An 18,673-nucleotide genomic window follows, 5' to 3' on the forward strand; every position below is an offset into this window, starting at 1 on the left:
AGAGGCTAGGTGTAATTGATATGCTTTGATATTAATATATTCCCTTTAGCAAAAAAGCTGTGATATTGTTAGAGTAATTTGGAATGGGATTTCGAGTTTAATTTAGCTTGATATTGACACTTGTTATGAAAGAAAGGCTAGATTATGGATAAGCAATACTAAGAATTGTGCGATCAAATATGATTACATCTGCTGTGATGTGGAATATGTGGAAAATGCGAAATGAAATATTTTTTTGGAAAGCTAACTTGGTGCAATATTCAGATGGTGTGGAGGATGGTGGTGCAACTGCTCCGGATCGAAATGGACATCTTTGTGCTCTACCCAGGTGAAAACAAAACTGGAAGAATGGATCTTGGAGTTGGACAAAAAGGCGCAAGAAACTCCCCAGCTAAGATGGCGATGAAGAGAAGGAAGGTGGTGGAGATGGCTGGACCTGGGACTCCGGAAGCTCGGTTTTAGAACCGCATCAAGACCCTCTCCGATCTATCAGGAAGCAGAACCTGAAAAAATGTTCAACCGGCGCTTGGTATGAAAAAGTTGGTGGTCCTTTTAAACTCTCAGGTGTGATAGATGTACTCTGCAATCAGTTTTCACTAGAGTTTGTGGTCCCTTTAGAGCATGTAATAATGTAGGCTACGTACAATTTGCGTGACATTGAAATGGAACAGGGCAAGTGGCTTATTTCTAGAAAAAGAAGACGTCAGCATCTGTGATGCCGCCGTGAAGCAGCCCTCCTGCACGAGCGCGTCGACGCAGAACGGCGAGCCCATGAACCACGCCGCAAGGGCTTCCATCTCCACCACGCGCGACATGACATGATGCAGAAGCAGAACCCCTTGGAGTTGTGGTGCAGGTCTACGACCGAGACGAGCCGGCTGGGCAGGGCGGACGCCACTGTCGCCGTCGTCGTCGCTGTGAACAGGAACGCGTCGGCGAAGAGCGCTTGATAGATGTTGATGTCGTCGCGGAAGCAAGTTGGTTCAGGGATACTGGCGACCGACAGGCACATGGTGTGATGGTGAGGCAGAGCTTGCGTCATGCGTCAGGCTCGGTGGCGATGTCGTGGAAGCTGGAGCTCGCGCAGCAAAGGCGCGCCGCCGAGCCGGCAGAGCAGAGGGACAGCAGCACGTCCGCAGGGTGTTCGTCCCGATGGTGTGCGCGGCTGAACATCCCAGCAGCAGAGACGACAGAACATACATATCCATTAATTCGACGGCCATTACTAAACTTAAGATTTTGGCATTGTTGCCATTGAGATTAACATTGTCGTGAATTACCTGAGAGGACGACGAGGTCCTTCATGTCCAAGTTCTTGGCCGATAAGAGTTGGGTGGAATTGGGGTTCACTACTATCATTTGCAATTTTGCTTACTAGTCTGTACTGCACAATCTATCCTGATCACTGATCAGCAAGACTGCGTCCCTGGCCATGAGCGCGAGCACGTCATTCTCGGCCGTCCTGTTCGCAGAGTCCAAAATGCAGTAAAAGCGAAAACAGGTACTAGCGAGATATGTAAATCCACTTCGTGACATTTTTTCAATACTCACTAGTTCCGAAAAAGATGTCTCAAATTTATCTAGATATGCATCTATTTAGACGAGTTTTAGGGCATAGATACATTTAAATCTAGATAAAGTTGAGACATCCTTTTTAGAATGGGGGAGTGTTATTTTTCAATTTGCTTCTAACTTTTGTACCATTTGCTTTTCCAAGTTTATTATGTTTTCTTTGTTGAGGTTGTTATTCTACGCCTCCTAAATAACAGCTACCACCTACCAGTTGTTTTTCATTTCCTAAATAACAGCTACCACCTACCAGTTGTTGTTCATTTTGTGAACGATCACTTTCTTGTCCACTGGGTTGGATTTCGTTTACATCCAACTGAATCCGAGTGACTGAACCCCAGTGTTCTCGTTTACATCCCACTGCAAACAAATCCGGATATCCATCCCCTGCTGTGGATGCCGCAGCCAGAGGCCCGTCAAAATCCCAACTTGACGGTTAAGGGCGGAAAGATGAGAGCAATTTTGAATGGGGATATTTACACTATAAAACAATAGAGAAGCATAATGCCTGGGCCCAATGAGGTACAATTTCGTGAGTGTTCAGGAGTACTGGCTGGCCGAATGTGGCGATTAAAACATGATCAATCCAAGCAAGGGATTCCAAGCTAGACACCAATAAGAAAATACATTTCCATTGATCACGTCTCAGAGTCAACTCCAGATCACTACAGCATAACCCAATGCATCTTTTCATGGTCAAATTTAACATCTGATTGCAGCATCATTCAACATTTAAGTCTAATACATATCCATAACAGTTAACACTTAACAGCCAGTAAATTCTTCAGCACTTCAAAATTTTCAAACATGCTAACCACTAAAGCTTCAGATCCTACATATATATATAAACCTACTTGATGGTGAACATAAAGAAAAACAAGATAGAACATTGCAACAATAGTCTGAATCCTGAAGTCAACTGCTAGATACTAGTAATCTCCTTCTAAGATAGCAAGTTGTCTAGTTTCTAAATGATGCCCGGTTGATGATGAAAGGAAAAAAAAAAGCAACAGTAATTTAGTGGCATCGATCAACAGAATTTCTCAATCTGTTCTGATGTTGCGGTAACTAGCTTTTCAGTGTTTATAACCAATTTTGCATCAAAGCAAACAGCAGTGTACCTGAAATAGAGCAGAGGAAGAAAGGATTAGAATCATTGAGCAACAATGTGCTTGTTTTGGGCATGCAAATTGAGGTATACAGAAGGCTTGCAACTTGACAAAGTAGACCATGAAAAAGAGCTGGCTAAATTATGCAAAAAGCAATCTTTCTTCTCAGCAGAAAATCGAGTACGGCTCAGATGTTCAAGATTGAGCGTCAAAATTTCATGTGTACTACTGCTTCCACGATGTGATTATGCCTCGTTTTGTTCTCCTTTGCGGGAAAAATTGGCTGCCTGTAATTAATTCTAAGGCCTTTGTAACACCACCTCTTTCGCCACAAAACATTCACATGAGCTAGTATTTATTGAACATAGGAATATTGTTCAGAAACAAACTATCAGCTAGACATCGAGTGTTATTCAGAAAAAGAACTGACTAAGTTATCATTTAAGCAACACTGCAAACTCTATTTTTGCAGAATGACATCTGTGTACAGCTCCAATTTTCAAGATTCTGAAGCACTAAATATCTGTGTTCTGTACCATGTTACAGAAATATTACTCTTATTTAGGTCATGTCTCAGGACTGAGTTTCCAACCTTTATATTTATGAAAGTACGTATTAATCCTCACACTACAAAATCCATGAGATACTAAGAACATCATGCTGGTGACTTATCCCTTTGCAATTCAGATTGTTCTTCTCTTGAGATTCAGTTCCAGAATTGCAATAGGAATAGCACATCTGAGTAAAGCTCTAAAAGTATGATTATTTAGAAATTATAGTTGAATAAGCTATAATGGCTAAAAAGGTCGATTAACTGATACTGCAATGCATTGACAAAACAAGGAATTCAATTGCCCTATTCATTTCAAATATATATAACTTGAAAATGGAAACAAAATCCTGAGAAATCGAAATTATTCTGTCAAGTGATTTGAGAGTTCAACCTAAGATTCTCGGAAAATTGAGGAAAAATAGCTATATGGAACAGTCTGCCGAAATTCTATTGTTAAAGACTTCGCTCTCATCATCTCATGCCTACCCAACAGCATGTATACAAGAAGTCTGGCATAAAAAAAATCTGCTAAATATTTTTTCATTCTCACATGATTCGAAGAAGGAACATTTGAAGCTGATCTTCTCTTTTGGTCAAAACTCAGTAGTGTTTTGTGCGCCTAATTCGTAACCCCAAGTTCAAAGCATAAAGTGAGTCCAGAATATCCATACAGTAGGATTTGCATATGTTACCTATTTCCATGCTGGCTTGACAGGCCTGGAAACTCCAGCTTTGACAGAAGCTTGCTGATGAGAAAGTGACCTCATACGATACATGTGAGCCCTTCCCTTGTTCTCATGCATGGCATCGTGAAAACCCTCACCCTGCTCGCTGAGACAACACCCAGGCCTTGTATGCAAATACTCACGAAGACTGGACACAAAAAAAGTTGCCATGCACGTAGCTGCCAAACAGGTGATAACCATGCCAGCAACTGGACTTGTCGTGACACCGACCAGAAACGCTATCATGCAAAGCACTAAGCACCAAATGAACACCACGACTGAGAGATCCTTTGTAACTGGACGGTCTAACCAAAACTGCATGATATGAGATGACCAGAGATAGAGGAAAAGACAGCATACAGCGGCAATCTCAGAGACCAAGACAACCAGCCTTCTGTACTCGTAGTAGAATACCACAGCAAGAAAGATGAGAAGTATGATCGATCTGTACACAACTGCCACCTCTGCCATATTACGTTGTTGCTTCTGCCTTTTGTCAATCTCCTGCTTGCTCAAGTTGTTGTAACTGCTGTCAGAAGCCCTTGGAATAGGAAGCACTAATGGACTGATAGGTAAAGCGATGGCACGATCCCTGGTGAGCACAGGCGAACCTGAAAACAAATAAGTCAATAACAGGAAAAATATATAAGAAAGATAACAAAAACGGAAGCAAGGATTGTCCAAAGATATATGATAGGACAAGGTGAATTTAAATAGCAGGCCTTTATTCAAACATGTAATAAACTATCTTTTTATTTTAGTGCTTGTATACGCGCAAAGAAGATCCTAAAATATCGTTAAGAACGTGGTATTCTTGCTGTTTTGCTAAAGCCAAGTAGAAAACAACTGGTCTGTTTTATATCTCTCATTACACAAACCTTGTCTACTTATGTTGCCATGTCTTTCAACTCTATCTGCCTCTGTTCTCACCAATCCATGTCAGTGAGAACAGAAGAAAAAACAATTTAAAGATCATTTGCCTGTGATGTGAAATGGCTTATCTTGTCATTCAGCAAGGCTCACACCTAGTAAATTACTAAATCTGTAGGATCTTGAATCGGATTACTCATGAATCAGAATGTGAAATATCAATTGGAAAGGTTCACCATTACTCGAGTTGCACCCTGTGTGATCAAATGACATATAGAAGGATGTACTCATGAAGTTATATAGAAGGATGCACAAACCAAAAATTGTATAATAACACTGATGTCAATAAAAAGTATATCATTTTATTTTGAAGTTAAGTTTTGTAAGGGGCGAAAAGGTAATCAGGCAGTACGTTTTGTGCTGACAATCTGGAGTCGAGAGTTATCCCCCGTGCTTTGTGGTAGCTAGAACGGCATTTCTCTTGCCGCCACGACTCCACGAGTAGCTTATTAGTTATTTGCAGTCTTTGACTGTGCATAGTAATTCCCTTTTCATTTTAATGTTGAAGCTATATGACTACAGAGTACAACTGAAAGAACCCAAATTACTCATAAGTGAAGAATCCAATATACTCCGTAATTATGGTAAGAGAAATATTACTCCTAAGGAGTACATAAGAAAATACTGGATAAGAACAAACTAGTATTTACTGGTCAAGAAAAGTATTTGTTCAAAATTTCTGAACAGCTCAGATCTAATCATATAGAAGTGCTCTGCTCACTGCCACCCCCCCCCCCCCCACACACACACACACACACAAACACACTTACACACCCAAGCGACATGCTTTTTAAACCTTCAGCGCATACTAAACATCTTAATGCGTGTTTTCAGAAGCCATATAGCCTAATTAGACTAACAACTGATTCTAACCTCATTCTAAGGCTACCCGCAAAAAAAAAAAAACCTCATTCTAAGGCAAAGTCCAAGGTACCCAGGCATCGCATAACTTAACAAGGAGTGGCCTTTATATGAACTCACCAGATGTGGGCGTAGTAAGCGCCTTGGTTGGGTGGGAATGGACGGCAGAGGAGCAGAGTGGCCGGGGAGGATCCTCGGGAAGCGGCCCAAGTGCGCTTCCAGGTTGGGGCCGACGGGTCTGGGCGCGGCGGTGGAGGGGAACTTTGGTGGCGGAGAGTGAGGGCAGTCTCGAAGGAGCCTGGTGGCGTTCGACCGAGGATGTCGGCAATGGAGGGGGTCGGCGACCGTCGAAGATGCCTGGCAGCAGTGGAAGGGGCAGATCACCATCGAGAAGGAGGGCATCGTCGGCGGTGGTGGAGAGAGGTGGAGAATTGTTCTTGTGACGTTGCACCGAAGAGGAAGAAGCCGAATGTGAGGGGGACCGGCGAGCGGCGTTGGAGCCTCTCGGCGGCGGAAGGGGCTGACCCCGGCGGAGACCCAGGGCGTACGCCGCGTCGGTGGTGAACGATGTAGGGGGCTTCTCGCGCTGGCCTACGGAGGAAGACAACGGCGGACGGGAGCGGTGGCGGGCGACGGTGGCAAGGGGGTTTGGCGGTGGCGGCGGTGGCGGCGGCGGCCTCGCTTTCCTTTCCGAGGAGGCCATCTCGTCTTCCGCAAAACCCTCGCTCTGCCTCGTTTTCATCAGTAATAATAACTCTGGTTTTATTTGAGGAGGATCACCGTCTCCTCATCGACTTATCCTGGCCACCCGTTCACCATCGAACGTGTCATTTCTGTTGACGTGATCTGGCTGACTTCACTCCCAACAACGACCAGACTTCTCGGATTCAAACTTCTTTTACTAATAATGTATCCTATTTCATCCGTTCCAAATCTGCGACACTTTATTTGGGATAAAGAGTACAAAGCCAAGGCCAAGCATGGAAAATTTAAGGCCCTGTGCAAAATTCTAAAATTGACCCCCATGTAACTAGAAAAGTATAACTAATGTATCCTCCATAATATCTCTATGCACACAAGGTGAAGCTAGGATTTTTATATTGGGTATTCAAAGAAGTGACAAAAAAGCAGCACAAGAAGCTCCTGGGAAAAGGGCGCACATGTGGTGCGCAATGGTAACAGTAGTAGTGGTGCATCTCGAGGTGCGACACTAGTAAGCGATGTACTAGTGGCGCACTAGGTGGTGTCCCACTGCTAGCTGCTTGGTGCACCACTAGTATTTTCTCGAGGTGCGTCACTGGTAAAAAAGTAGGTGTGTCACGGGTAAAATTTTGAAATTCTGATCTCGCACCATATTTTTTGCGTTTTTTTTTCTATTTTTTGCTCGTTTTTATAGTTCTCTAACCCTAGCTGGGGCAGAGAGGAGAGATGAGCCCGGCTGCCGGAGAGGAGGATGGAGGGCCCGACGACTGAAGGACGAGAGGAGAGACGATGAGCGAGCAGTGGCTGTAGAAAGAGAAGAAGAGGAGGAAAAGAGGAGGCCGGAGGAGGAGGGGAGGAAGGAGGGAGGAGGAGGAGATTGGGCGCAAGAGAGGAGGAAGGAGGAAGAGGCCGATCGCCAGAGAGGAGGAAGGAGGAGGCCGGAGGAGGAAGGAGGGAGGATCGAGGAGGAGGTCGGGCACATGAGAGGAGGAATGAGGAAGAGGCCGATAGCCAGAGAGGAGGAAGGAGGGAGGAGGAGGCCAGGCACCGGAGAGGATGGAGGAGGAGGAGAGGAGGAGGAAGCTACGCCGGAGAGGAGTGTGGAGGAAGAAGGATATGATGGAGGAGAAGAGAAGGATAAGCGGAGGATAAGAGGATTGTGTGGAGGAGGGAGGTGGATAGGGGTACTTGATGGGGTTCGTTGCATAGAAAACAAAAAATTTCCTACCGCAAAGCGAATAAAACCAACAGATCTAATCTATGCAACACCCAAGATCCAATCTACTAGATCTAAGCAACGAGAAGGAGATGAGACTAACCCTCGAAGATTCCAAAGCCTACGAGATTAATCTCGTTGTTGGTGTAGACGATCGTCCCCGGTGCTGCAATCCGGCAGCACTTCCGTACTCGGTCGCGCGTACGGTGTCGATGAAGCTCCTTCCTCTCCCGTTCCAGCGGGCAGCGGAGGTGTGGTAGATCTCCTCCAACGTCCAGCAGCACGACGGCGTGGTGGTGGTGGAGGAAGAAAACTGCAGGGCTTCGCCTAAGCCCGGACAACGTATGGTGGAGGGAGAGGCGGCCAGAGGAGGAGGCAATTGGGGGGATGGTGTGGCCGGCCACCCCCTCCCCTCTTTATATAGGGGGCTGACCGGCCAAGGTGGCCCCCTTCCCATCTAGGGTTAGGGGGGGCGGCGGCCAAGGGGGGGAGAGGGGCTTTCCCCTCCCCCAAGTTGACCCCCCCCAGGGAAACCCTAGGGGGCTGGCCGGCCTGGGCCTTGGGGGCCAAGTGCCCCTGGCCCATTAGGCCAGGGAGCATCCCCTCGGCCCACGGTGGGCCTCCCAGGTCGTGGGCCCCATGGTGGACCCTTCCGGAACCTTCTAGAACCTTCCAGTCAACACCGGAACAATCCCGAACATTTCCGAAAACCCAGAAATCAACTTCCCTTATATGAATCTTATTCTCCGGACTATTCCGGACCTCCTCGTGACATCCTGGATCACATCCGAGACTCCGAACAAACTTCGTCTCCATACCATATTCAAATCTACTTATGCGACATCGAACCTTAAGCGCGTCACCCTACGGTTCGCGAACTATGCAGACATGGTCGAGACTCCTCTCCGAGCAATAACCAATAGCGGGATCTGGAGATCCATAATGGCTCCCACATATTCAACGATGACTTAGTGATCGATTGAACCATTTACATACGATGCCAATTCCCTTTGTCTCGCGATATTTTACTTGTCCGAGGTTTGATCATCGGTATCTCCATACCTTTTTCAACCTCGTTACCGACAGGTACTCTTTACTCGTACCGTGGTATGTGATCTCTTATGAACTATTCATATGCTTGCAAGCTAATCAGATGGCATTCCACCGAGAGGGCCCAGAGTATATCTATCCGTCATCGGGATGGACAAATCCCACTGTTGATCCATATGCCTCAACTCACACTTTCCAAATACTTAATCCCACCTTTATTGTCACCCATTTACGCAATGACGTTTGATGTAATCAAAGTACTCTTTCGGTGTAAGTGATTTATACGATCTCATGGTCGAAGGATTAAGACAACTATGTATTGAAAGCTTATAGCAAATGAACTTAATGACTTGATCTTATGCTACGCTCATTTGGGTGTGTGTCCATTATATCATTCAACCAATGACATAACGTTGTTATTAATAACATCCAATGTTCATGATCACGAAACCATGATCATCTATTAATCAACAAGCTAGTTATACAAGAGGCTTACTAGGGACTCCTTGTTGTTTACATAACACACATGTATCAATGTTTCGGTTAATACAATTATAGCATGGTATATAAACATTTATCATAAACACAAAGATATTGTAATAACCACTTTATTATTGCCTCTTGGGCATATCTCCAACAGTCTCCCACTTGCACTAGAGTCAATAATCTAGATTACATTGTAAGGTACCTAACACCCATGACATTCTGGTGTTGGTCATGCTTTTCCCTTGGGAGAGATTTAGTCAACGGATCTGCAACATTCAGATCCGTGTGTACTTTGCAAATCTCTACTTCACCATCTTCGATGTACTCGCGAATCGAATGAAAACGCAGCTTGATATGCTTCAGCTTCTTGTGTGACCTTGGTTCCTTTGCATTGGCGATGGCACCCGTGTTGTCACGATAAATGACTAGCGGGTCCAATGCACTAGGAACCACACCAAGCTCAACAATGAACCTCTTCATCCATACCGCTTCAGATGAAGCCTCCGAAGCCGCTATATATTCAGATTTTGTTGAAGATTTCTCCACCGTGCATTGCTTGGACCTGCTCCGACTCATCGCCGCACCATTCAATATAAACACGTACCCGGACTGAGACTTAGAGTCATCAGGATCGGTGTTCCAACTTGCATCGGTGTAACTGGTTACAACGAGCTCTTGGTCACCGCCATAACAAAGAAACATATCCTTAGTCCTTTTCAAGTACTTCAGGATATTCTTGACCGTTGTCTAGTGTTCCATCCCTGGATCACTTTGATATCTGCTGGTCAAACTGACAGCATGTGCGATATCCGGTCTAGTACACAGCATGGCGTACATGATAGAGCCTACTGCCGAAGCATAGGGGATCTTGCTCATCCTTTCTATTTCATCTGCCGTAGCCGGACCTTGAGTCTTACTCAAGACCTTACCTGGCAACATAGGCAAGAACCCTTTCTTGCTTTCATCCATTCTAAACTTCTTTAGAATCTTGTCCAGGTATGTACTCTGTGAAAGGCCTATTAGGCGTCTTGATCTATCTCTATAAATCTTGATGCCTAAAATGTATGCTGCTTCACCAAGGTCTTTCATTGAAAAAGACTTATTCAAATAACCTTTAATGCTTCTTAATAGTTCTATATCATTCCCAATCAATAATATGTCATCTACATATAATATCAGGAATGCTACAGAGCTCCCACTCACTTTCTTGTAAATATAGGCCTCACCATGAGTCCGTATAAAACCAAAGTCTTTGATCACTCTATCAAAGCGTAGGTTCCAAATCTGGGATGCTTGCTTCAGTCCATAAATGGAACGCTGAAGTTTGCATACCTTGTCAGCATTTTTAGGATCGACAAAACCTTTGGGTTGTACCATATACAACTCTTCCTCAATGTCTCCATTAAGGAACGCCGTTTTGACATCCATACGCCAAATCTCATAATCGAAAAATGCAGCTATTGCTAATAAAATCCTCACAGACTTTAGCTTCGCTACGGGTGAGAAAGTCTCATCGTAGTCAACTCCTTGAATTTGTCGGAAACCCTTTGCGACAAGTCGAGCTTTATAGATAGTAATATTACCATCAGCATCTGTTTTTCTCTTGAAGATCCATTTATTCTCGACAGCCTTGCGGCTATCATGTAAGTCTACCAAAGTCCATACTTTGTTATCATACATGGATCCTATTTCGGATTTCATGGCTTCTTGCCATTTGTTGGAATCTGGGCTCATCATCGCTTCTTCATACGTCGCAGGGTCCTCATCATTGTCATCCACAATCATGACATTTAGACAGGGATCATACCAATCAGGAGTGGTACGTTCCCTCGTCGATCTGCGAGGTTCAGTAGCTTCCTCGTTCGAAGTTTCATGATCATCATCATTTGCTTCCTCTCCTATCGGTGCAGGCTGCACAGGAATTTCTTCCGGCACTGCGCTACTCTGATCTATGAGAGAAGGTTCATCAACCTCGTCGAGTTCTACTTTTCTTCCGGTCACTTCTTTAGTGAGAAACTCCTTCTCAAGAAAGGATCCGTTCTTGGCAACAAAGATTTTGCCTTCGGATCTGTGATAGAAAGTATACCCAATTGTTTCTTTAGGGTATCCTATGAAGACGCATTTCTCCGCTTTGGGTTCTAGCTTGTCAGGTTGTAACTTCTTTACATAAGCATCGCAACCCCGAACTTTAAGGAACGACGGCTTAGGTTTCTTCCCAAACCATAATTCATACGGTGTCGTTTCAACGGATTTAGATGGTGCCCTATTTAAAGTGAATGCGGCTGTCTCTAAAGCATAACCCCAAAACGATAATGGCAAATCGGTAAGAGACATCATAGAACGAACCATATCTAAGAGAGTTCGATTACGACGTTCGGACACACCATTGCGCTGTGGTGTTCCCGGCGGTGTCAACTGTGAAAGTATTCCGCATTTCTTTAAATGCATGCCAGACTCATAACTCAGATATTCGCCTCCGCGATCAGAGCGAAGAAACTTAATCTTCTTGTTACGTTGATTTTCTACTTCACTTTGGAATTCCTTGAACTTCTCAAAAGTCTCGGACTTGTGTTTCATAAAGTAAATATACCCATATCTACTCAGATCATCCGTGAAGGTTAGAACATAACGATAACCACCGCGCGATGCTACACTCATTGGTCCGCACACATCGGTATGTATGATTTCCAATAAGTCTGTAGCTCGCTCCATTGTGCCAGAAAATGGAGTCTTAGTCATTTTTCCCGTCAGACATGCTTCGCATCTGTCAAGTGACTCAAAGTCAAGTGACTCAAGAAGTCCATTGGAATGGAGTTTCTTCATGCGCTTCACTCCAATATGGCCAAGACGACAGTGCCACATATAAGTAGAATTATCATTCAATTTAATTCGCTTAGCATCAATGTTATAAACATGTGTATCACTACTATTGAGATTTAACAAGAATAAACCATTCATCTCAGGTGCATGGTACTCATATAAATCGAACAACCATTATTCTCAGACTTAAACGAATAACCGTCTTGCATCAAACAAGATCCAGATATAATGTTCATGCTCAACGCAGGTACCAAATAACAATTATTAAGGTTTAAAACTAATCCCGAAGGTAGATGTAGGGGGAGCGTGCCGACGGCGATCACATCGACCTTGGATCCATTTCCAACGCGCATCGTCACCTCGTCCCTTGCCAGGCTTCGTTTATTCCGCAGTTCCTGTTTCGAGTTACAAATGTGAGCAACCGAACCAGTATCAAATACCCAGGCACTACTACGAGAACCAGTAAGATAGACATCTATAACATGTATATCAAATATACCTTTCTTCTTGACGTGGCCGCTCTTCAGATCGGCCAAGTATTTGGTGCAATTCCGCTTCCAGTGCCCCTTCCCCTGGCAGTAGTAGCACACAGTCTCAGGCTTAGGACCAGCTGATACGTCTCCGACGTATCGATAATTTCTTATGTTCCATGCTACTTTATTGATGATACCTACATGTTTTATGCACATTATATGTCGTATTTACGCATTTTCTGGAACTAACCTATTAACAAGATGCCGAAGTGCCAGTTCCTGTTTTCTGCAGTTTTTAGTTTCAGAAATCCTAGTAACGAAATATTCTCGGAATTGGACGAAATCAACGCACAGGTTCCTATTTTGCCCGGAAGCATCCAGAACACCCGAGAGCCGCCAGAGGGGCCCCGTGGCCCCAGATGATAGGGTGGCGCGGCCTGGGCCCTGGCCGCGCCAGCCTATGGTGTGGGCACCCCTTCGACCCTCCGAGGCTGCCCTTTCGCCTATATAAAGCCCCTGCATCGAAAACCCTTACGGAGGAAGCCACGGTACGCGAAACCTTCCAGAGCCGCCGCCATCGCGAAGCCAAGATCTGGGGGACAGGAGTCTCTGTTCCGGCACCTGCCGGACGGGGAAGTGCCCCGGAAGGCTTCTCCATCGACACCGCTGCCATCTCCACCGCCATCTTCATCAACGCTGCTGCTCCCATGAGGAGGGAGTAGTTCTCCATCGAGGCTCGGGGCTGTACCGGTAGCTATGTGGTTCATCTCTCTTCTATGTACTTCAATACAATAATCTCATGAGCTGCCTTACATGATTGAGATTCATATGATGATGCTTGTAATCTAGATGTCATTATGCTAGTCAAGTGAGTTTTACTTATGTGATCTCCGGAGACTCCTTGTCCCACGTGTGTAAAGGTGACAGTGTGTGCACCGTGTGGGTCTCTTAGGCTATATTTCACAGAATACTTATTCACTGTTATGAATGGCATAGTGAAGTGCTTATTTATATCTCTTTATGATTGCAATGTGTTTTGTATCACAATTAATCTATGTGCTACTCTAGCAATGTTATTAAAGTATTTTTATTCCTCCTGCACGATGTAATGGTGACAGTGTGTGCATCCGTGTTAGTACTTGGTTTATGCTATGATCATGATCTCTTGTAGATTGCGAAGTTAACTATTGCTATGATAGTATTGATGTGTATTATTCCTCCTACATAAGCATGAAGGTGACAGTGTGCATGCTATGTTAGTACTTGGTTTAGTAGTGTCGATCTTTCTTACACTCTAAGGTTACTTAAATATGAACATCTAATTGTGGAGCTTGTTAACTCCGGCATTGAGGGTTCGTGTAATCCTACGCAATGTGTTCATCATCCAACAAGAGAGTGTAGAGTATGCATTTATCTATTCTGTTATGTGATCAAAGTTGAGAGTGTCCACTAGTGAAAGTCTATTCCCTAGGCCTTGTTCCTAAATACTGCTATCGCTGCTTGTTTACTGTTTTACTGCGTTACTACTGCTTGTTTACTTCCTGCAATATTACTACCATCAACTGCACGCCAGCGAGCTATTTTATGGCGCCGTACTACTGCTCATATTCATTCATACCACTTGTATTTCACTATCTCTTCGCCAAACTAGTACACCTATTAGGTGTGTTGGGGACACAAGAGACTTCTTGCTTTGTGGTTGCAGGGTTGCATGAGAGGGATATCTTTGACCTCTTCCTCCACGAGTTCGATAAACCTTGGGTAATCCACTTAAGGGAAACTTGCTCGCTGTTCTACAAACCTCTCGCTCTTGGAGGCCCAACACTGTCTACAAGAATAGAAGCACCCGTAGACATCAAGCTATTTTCTCGGCGCCGTTGCTCGGGGAGGAAAGGTAAAAGGCACTCATACTCCGGTTCCAGGTAACAGTACTTTTCTGGCGCCATTGTGTGTGTGCTCGAAGCTATTTCCTTTAGACTCTGCAATTGCGACATTTGGTTTCTTGTTTACACTAGTTAGGCATAATGAACAACAATGAGCTTTTTATTCTATTTCCTGATTTAAGACATGGATGGTTTGATGCGAAAATTAAAAAACCCATGGAACATATTAATATGAATGCTTTGAATACTATTGTTGCTAATGCTATGGAAAATTCTAAGCTTGGGGAAGCTGGCTTTGATGAGCATGATATTTTTAGTCCCCCAAGCATTGAGGAGAAAATTTACTTTGATGATACTTTGCCTCCCATTTATGATGATTATAATGATAGTAGTCTTTTGTTACCACCTGTTATGGAGGATAAATTTGATTATGATTACAATATACCTCCTATATTTGATAGCTACTTTTTTGAATTTGCTCCCACTACAACTAATAAAATTGATTATGCTTATGTTGGGAGTAGTAATTATTTTATGCATGAGACTCATGATAAGAATGCTTTATGTGATAGTTATATTGTTGAGTTTGCTCATGATTCTACTGAAAGTTATTATGAGAGAGGAAAATATGGTTGTAAAATTTTTCATGTTACTAAAACACCTCTCTATGTGCTGAAATTTTTGAAGCTACACTTGTTTTATCTTCCTATGCTTGTTACTTTGCTCTTCATGAACTTGTTCATTTATAAGATTCCTATGCATAGGAAGCATGTTAGACTTAAATGTGTTTTGAATTTGCCTCTTGATGCTCTCTTTTGCTTCAAATACTATTTCTTGCGAGTGCATCATTAAAACTGCTGAGCCCATCTTAATGGCTATAAAGGAAGAACTTCTTGGGAGATAACCCATGTGTTTATTTTACTACAGCAATTTTTGTTTTGTTGAGTCTTGGAAGTTGTTTACTACTGTAGCAACCTCTCCTTATCATGTTTTTGTGCCAAGTAAAGTTTCTATGTTAAAGTTGATGTTATATTTGGGATCGCTGCGCAGAAACAGCATTGCTGTCTGTCACGAATTTGGGCACAGTTCTCTGTAGAAAATTCTAAAAAATCTGCCAATTTACGAGCGTGATCCTCGGATATGTACGCAACTTTCATTAGTTTTGAGTTTTTCCATTTGAGCAAGTCTGGTGCCATCTTAAAATTCGTCTTTACGGACTGTTCTGTTTTTGACAGATTCTGCCTTTTATTTCGCATTGCCTCTTTTGCTATGTTGGATTCATTTCTTTGATCCATTAATGTCCAGTAGCTTTATGCAATGTCCAGAAGTGTAAAGAATGATTGTGTCACCTCTGAACATGTGAATTTTTGATTATGCACTAACCCTCTAATGAGTTTCCTTGAAGTTTGGTGTGAAGGAAGTTTTCAAGGGTCAAGAGAGGAGAATGATATACTATGATCAAGAGGAGTGAAAGCTCTAAGCTTGGGGATGCCCCCGTGGTTCATCCCTGCATATTCTAAAGAAGACTCAAGCGTCTAAGCTTGGGGATGCCCAAGGCATCCCCTTCTTCATCGACAACATCATCAGGTTCCTCCCCTGAAACTATATTTTTATTCAGTCACATCTTGTGTTCTTTACTTGGAGCGTCGGTTTGTTTTTGTTTTTGTTTTTGTTTGAATAAAATGGATCCTAGCATTCACTTTGTGGGAGAGAGACACGCTCCGCTGTTGCATATGGACAAATATGTCCTTAGGCTTTACTCATAATGTTCATGGCGAAGTTTCCTCTTCGTTAAATTGTTATATGGTTGGAATTGGAAAATGCTACATGTAGTAATTGGTAAAATGTCTTGGATAATGTGATACTTGGCAATTGTTGTGCTCATGTTTAAGCTCTTGCATCATATACTTTGCACCCATTAATGAAGAAATACATAGAGCTTGCTAAAATTTGGTTTGCATAATTGGTCCCTCTGAAGTCTAGATAGTTTCTAGTATTGAGTTTTGAACAACAAGGAAGACGGTGTAGAGTCTTATAATGTTTACAATATGTCTTTTATGTGAGTTTTGCTGCACCGGTTCATCCTTGTGTTTGTTTCAAATAAACCTTGCTAGCCTAAACCTTGTATCGAGAGGGAATACTTCTCATGCATCCAAATCCTTGAGCCAACCACTATGCCATTTGTGTCCACCATACCTACCTACTACATGGTATTTCTCCGCCATTCCAAAGTAAATTTCTTGAGTGCTACCTTTAAAATTCCATCATTCACCTTTGCAATATATAGCTCATGGGACAAAATAGCCTTAAAAACTATCGTAGTATTGAATATGTACTTATGCACTTTATCTTTTATTAAGTTGCTTGTTGTGCGATAACCATGCTTCCGGGGAACGCCATCAACTATTGTTGAATATCATGTGAGTTGCTATGCATGTCCGTCTTGTCTGAAGGATCTATCATTTTAGTGGTTGGAGCACGCAAAATTGTTAGAGAAGAACATTGGGCCGCTAACTAAAGCCATGAATCATGGTGGAAGTTTCAGTTTGGACATATATCCTCAATCTCATATGAGAATAATAATCATTGCTACATGCTTATGCATTTAAGAGGAGTCCATTATCTGTTGTCCATGTTGTCCCGGTATGGATGTCTAAGTTGAGAATAATCAAAAGCGAGAAATCCAAAATGCGAGCATTCTCCTTAGACCTTTGTACAGGCGGCATGGAGGTACACCTTTGTGACACTTGGTTGAAACATGGCATTGCAAAGATCCGGTAGTCCAAGCTAAGTAGGACGAGGTGCGGGCACTATTAGTACACTATGCATGAGGCTTGCAACTTGTAAGATATAATTTACATAACTCATATGCTTTATTACTACCGTTGACAAAATTGTTTCATGTTTTCAAAATAAAAGCTCTAGCACAAATACAGCAATCGATGCTTTCCTCTTTGAAGGACCATTCTTTTACTTTTATTGTTGAGTCAGTTTACCTATCTCCCTCCACCTTAAGAAGCAAACACTTGTGTGAACTGTGCATTGATTCCTACATATTTGCATATTGCACTTGTTATATTACTTTATGTTGACATTATCCATGAGATATACATGTTATAAGTTGAAAGCAACCGCTGAAACTTCATCTTCCTTTGTGTTGCTTCAATACCTCTACTTTGAATTATTGCTTTATGAGTTAACTCTTATGCAAGACTTATTGATGCTTGTCTTGAAGTACTATTCATGAAAAGTCTTTGCTTTATGATTCATTTGTTTACTCATGTCATTACCATTGTTTTGATCGCTGCATTCATCTCATATGCTTACACTAGTATGATCAAGGTTATGATGGCATGCCACTTAAGAAATTATCTTTGTTATCGTTTTACCTGCTCGGGACGAGCAGAACTAAGCTTGGGGATGTTGATACGTCTCCGACGTATCGATAATTTCTTATGTTCCATGCTACTTTATTGATGATACCTACATGTTTTATGCACATTATATGTCGTATTTACGCATTTTCTGGAACTAACCTATTAACAAGATGCCGAAGTGCCGGTTCTCGTTTTCTGCTGTTTTTGGTTTCAGAAATCCTAGTAACGAAATATTCTCGGAATTGGACGAAATCAACGCACGGGTTCCTATTTTGCCCGGAAGCATCCGGAACACCCGAGAGCCGCCGGAGGGGGCCCCGTGGGCCCCGAGATGATAGGGTGGCGCGGCCTGGGCCACGGCCGCGCCGGCCTATGGTGTGGGCACCCCTTCGACCCTCCGAGGCTGCCCTTTCGCCTATATAAAGCCCCTGCATCGAAAACCCTTACGGAGGAAGCCACGGTACGCGAAACCTTCCAGAGCCGCCGCCATCGCGAAGCCAAGATCTGGGGGACAGGAGTCTCCGTTCCGGCACCTGCCGGACGGGGAAGTGCCCCGGAAGGCTTCTCCATCGACACCGCTGCCATCTCCACCGCCATCTTCATCAACGCTGCTGCTCCCATGAGGAGGGAGTAGTTCTCCATAGAGGCTCGGGGCTGTACCGGTAGCTATGTGGTTCATCTCTCTTCTATGTACTTCAATACAATAATCTCATGAGCTGCCTTACATGATTGAGATTCATATGATGATGCTTGTAATCTAGATGTCATTATGCTAGTCAAGTGAGTTTTACTTATGTGATCTCCAGGAGACTCCTTGTCCCACGTGTGTAAAGGTGACGAGTGTGTGCACCGTGTGGGTCTCTTAGGCTATATTTCACAGAATACTTATTCACTGTGATGAATGGCATAGTGAAGTGCT

This window comes from Lolium rigidum, chromosome 3 (genome assembly GCF_022539505.1).
Source record: "Lolium rigidum isolate FL_2022 chromosome 3, APGP_CSIRO_Lrig_0.1, whole genome shotgun sequence".
In the NCBI taxonomy this organism is placed as follows: Eukaryota; Viridiplantae; Streptophyta; class Magnoliopsida; order Poales; family Poaceae; genus Lolium; species Lolium rigidum.